The sequence below is a fragment of the Dromaius novaehollandiae genome, chromosome 23 (assembly GCF_036370855.1).
Source record: "Dromaius novaehollandiae isolate bDroNov1 chromosome 23, bDroNov1.hap1, whole genome shotgun sequence".
NCBI classification, from domain to species: Eukaryota; Metazoa; Chordata; class Aves; order Casuariiformes; family Dromaiidae; genus Dromaius; species Dromaius novaehollandiae.
In genome coordinates this window covers 11,885,691-11,890,000 of record NC_088120.1, presented here as the reverse complement: position 1 = coordinate 11,890,000, position 4,310 = coordinate 11,885,691, and the positions used below count along the sequence as shown (strand labels likewise).

At 48.0% G+C, this 4,310-nt stretch overlaps 1 long non-coding RNA gene across 1 annotated transcript; it reads right to left on the bottom strand.

The window, feature by feature from the left end:
- Positions 1–2,371: 2,371 nt before the first annotated feature.
- Positions 2,372–3,661, bottom strand: LOC135330668 (uncharacterized). The gene is made up of 3 exons (XR_010392637.1): positions 3,626–3,661; positions 3,487–3,542; positions 2,372–3,387 (listed from the first exon to the last, which is right to left on the bottom strand). It is a non-coding gene; the product is annotated as an uncharacterized LOC135330668 (long non-coding RNA).
- Between the last annotated feature and the right edge of the window lie 649 nt (positions 3,662–4,310).

Below are 4,310 nucleotides of genomic sequence, written 5' to 3'. Positions count from 1 at the left end.
ATTATTATTTGCTCCCAGCCAGTATGCTAGAAAAAAGAAGAGGAAGAGAGAAAAGGAAGAGAGGAGAAGAGGAAGAGAGGAGAAGAGGAAGAGGAAACAGAAGACAGAGACAAAGAGAGACAGGGACAGAGACAAAGAGAGACAGGGACAGAGACAAAGAGAGACAGAGACAGAGACAAAGAGAGACAGAGACAGAGACAGAGAGAGACAGAGACAGAGAGAGACAGAGAGAGACAGAGACAGAGAGAGACAGAGACAAAGAGAGACAGAGACAAAGAGAGACAGAGACAAAGAGAGACAGAGACAAAGAGACAGAGACAAAGAAAGACAGAGACAAAGACAAAGAGACAAAGAGAGACAGAGACAAAGACAAAGAGAGACAGAGACAAAGACAAAGAGAGACAAAGACAAAGACAAAGAGAGACAAAGACAAAGAGAGACAAAGACAAAGAGAGACAAAGACAAAGAGAGACAAAGACAAAGAGAGACAAAGACAAAGAGAGACAAGACAAAGACAAAGAGAGACAAGACAAAGACAAAGAGAGACAAGACAAAGACAAAGAGAGACAAGACAAAGACAAACAGAGACAAGACAAAGACAAACAGAGACAAGACAAACAACAAAAGACAAACACAGGACAAACACAGAACAACAGAGGACAAAGACAACAAACAAAGACAAAGACAACAGAGGACAAAGACAGGACAACAGAGGACAAAGACAGAACAACAGAGACAACAAACAGAAAAAAGACAACAGAGAAGACAACCAGAGAGAACAAAGACAACCAGAGAGAAGACAGAAAGCACAGAAAACAACAGAGAAAACAGAGAACAGAGCAAAAAGCACACACAGGAGAGCTGAGAGAGCAGAACAGAGAAAAGAGCAGAACACAGAGAACAGAACAAAGCAAAAAGCACAGCAAAGAGCACAGCAAAACAGAAAATACAGAGCAAAGCAGAACACAGCAGAACACAGAGAGCAAAGCAGAAAACACAAAGCTGAGGGCAGAGCACAGAATACAGAGAAAAGCACAGAGAGCAGAGCACCACAGTGCAGGCAGACTGAAAGAGTAATTAGTAAAGACAGAGAAAGGTAGAGAGAAACCTGGACAAAGTGAACATAGACAATCAGGGAAAAGGAGAAGAAAAAGGCATAAGAGACAGACAAAGAAAAAAGAATAGGAAACAGAACAGGGGACCAAAAAATTAAAATAAGAACAAGACAAAAACTTCTGCCTTCTTCTTATTTTAAAAGGTCAAAAGAGCAAGAGCAAAGAGGAAAAGGGTAAGAGCAAATGTGTGGCGCATGCAATTCAAATAAGACAACAGAAACAAACAGCAAAACCATCTTTATTTGAAAGGAGACACACACACCACCATCTTTATTGTTTTATTGCACAAAAAAAATCATCATCACAACATACAAAACATAACAAGCCCACACTCTACAAGAGCTGCACACACTCTTCAGCATTCACCTCTACATTCTCACCGCTACTACTCTCATCAGTCGGCAAGCGCCTCCAGTCTTTTGGACAGCTCCCAGTAACAACGTTACTGGACACCTCCAAAAACTGCCCTGCCTACAAAACCCCCGGTCCCCAGCCAAAGCTCCGCACCAACATTGGCGATGATCATCGCCTCGCAGAGCGGCCGGGACCGGGGGAAAAAAAACCCAGCCGGGGGAAAAAAAAAAATCCCCCAGCTGGGGTTTTTTTTTAATTATTTTAAAATAAATTCTAACTACAACTTGGAAAAAGAAAAACACATGCATACAAAGTTAGACACACTCACCACCAAGCCCACCCAACAACCACACAGCTGCCCACTCACTCCCACCACAATCATTCTACCTCCCTACAGTAACAGGCAAGCGCCTCCAGTCTTTTGGACAGCTCCCAGTAACAGCATTACTGGACACCTCCAAAAACTGCCCTGCCTACAAAACCCCCAGTCCCCAGCCACAGCTCCGCACCAACATTGGCGATGATCATCGCCTCGCAGAGCGGCCGGGACCGGGGGAAAAAAAACCCAGCCGGGGGAAAAAAAAAAAATCCCCCAGCTGGGGTTTTTTTTTAAATTATTTTAAAATAAATTCTAACTACAACCTGGAAAAAGAAAAACACATGCATACAAGGTTAGACACACGCACCACCAAGCCCACCCAACTGCCCACACACTCCCACCACAGACAGTCATCACAGCTACTAACAAAACCACATGCTTCCATCCTTATTTAAAGATAACACTATCCTGGCATGAATAGAACCCCCACCCCCACCCCCAAAATGGCCATCCCAATAAAAAAAATTAAAGAAAAAAACCTACTTTTATCTCTTACTGACACAACCCCCCCCCGCCCAAAAAAAAAAAGAAAAAACAAAATAAGTGTTTCATAGATACATTATTCTGCTCTGGCAACTACCATTACTACACCCACAGGCAAGGCAGCTCCAAACACACACACAGACACGTACACACAGACACGTACACACAGACACGTACACACAGACACGTACACACAGACACGTACACACAGACACGTACACACAGACACGTACACACAGACACGTACACACACCCTCCATGCAAAAAACAATGCCAGCACAGAAGATGCTGCCAGCCAGAAAGCCCTACAATGCCACGACCGTGCGGCTCTGGTGCTCTCCACGAGACCAGAAAAGAGTCAGATGCCACCATCTGTGATGGAAAGGGGCCAGCAAAGCGAGGAACGGCCATGCAGAAGAGGCCAGCAAGAAAGACCCGAGGCTCTGATGACACAGGGAAGAAAACCCTGAAAGGGCACCAGGAAGATGCAAAATAAGAGAGGCCTCAGAAAACACACGACCAACAAGACCTGAATGATGGCTGCCAAGATGATTGGCCAGAAACAATGCAGAATCACAGTGACAGACTGCTGCTTTCAGCTGCCTGCACAGAACAAGATGATCATTGGAGCAACACAGATGAGTCAGTCAAGACCAGACAAAAGACAGCAGATGCCTGTTGCACTAGCACTACAAAGCATATGCTGTGCTCCTTGAGCACAAAGAGCAAGGGCAACATCAAGACCTGAGCAAAAGATAGCACAGCTACAACACACACCACATAGACTACACAACAACACAGACACAGGCTGGAGCTGCCCTGCCTGACACCCACCCTCCCTTTCTGCCATGCACACCCCACTGCCTCTGCCTCACACACACCAACACACACACACACACACACACACACCCCGCAACACCCTTTGCCCATGCACTTCGCTTTTGCAGTGCTCTGCATCACTGTTGCTCCTCAAGAGGCATCCTCAACAGCAGACACATCCTCTGCAGCAGCCACACCCTCTGATCTTCTTTTGCTCACCACATTTGCCTTCATCATCTGCCAAACCAGAGCACAAGCAGTCACCCCCTTGCCAGTCAGCTCCATCCCCATCTGCAAGGGCACCCTCCACCAAAGCGCCATCGGCGCTCCACTCACCTGCACCGCAACAACTCCAAACGCCAACATCCTGCCTGGGGGGAAGCCCGTGGCGCCTGGAAAAAAACAAAATAACAAAGTGACCCTTCTGCCAGGCAGCGCTCACCAGCCCTACAACATCCAGCTCCAATCCACTCACCTGAAAGTCTCAGCCACACCTGGGAAAGGCCCACAGCAGACCTGAAAAAACAGAGCAAAAGGCATCACTGAGAGGCAGCCCAACACCACCCACACCACAATAAAATCAGACCCAACAGGCTGCCCCACTCACCTGCTCAGGCTCTTCTCAGCACTCAGCTGCTTCTCTCCACAACTTCCCGCAAAACCTGCAAGCACAGAGAGAAGTCACACACTCAGACGATGCCCGCAACACCACCACTCCAGTCCATCACGGACACACTCCACACACCACCATGGCTAACACCCACAGGCAAGGCAGCTCCAGCCCCAAAAACACACAGACAAACAAATAGCAGACACAAACACAGAGGACAGCCCTACACAAAAAAAACCCTATTCCCACACATAAGACTGCCGGCCAGAAAGAGCCGCACGGTCGTGGCATCGTAGGGCCGAGGCTCTGGACGAGCCCAGAAACGAGTCAAACGTCAATGCCCAGGATGGAAAGGGACCGGCAAAGCTCAGAAGAGTGATGCAGAGGAGGCCGGCGAGAAAGACCCGAGGCCATGATGACGCAGGGAAGGAAACCCTGAAAGGGCGCCAGCGAGACGCAAGACAAGAGCGGCCCCGGAAGAGGTGTGGCCGATGAGGCCTCAACGGTGGCCACGACTATGACGGACCGCAAACGGCCACGATGCACAGTC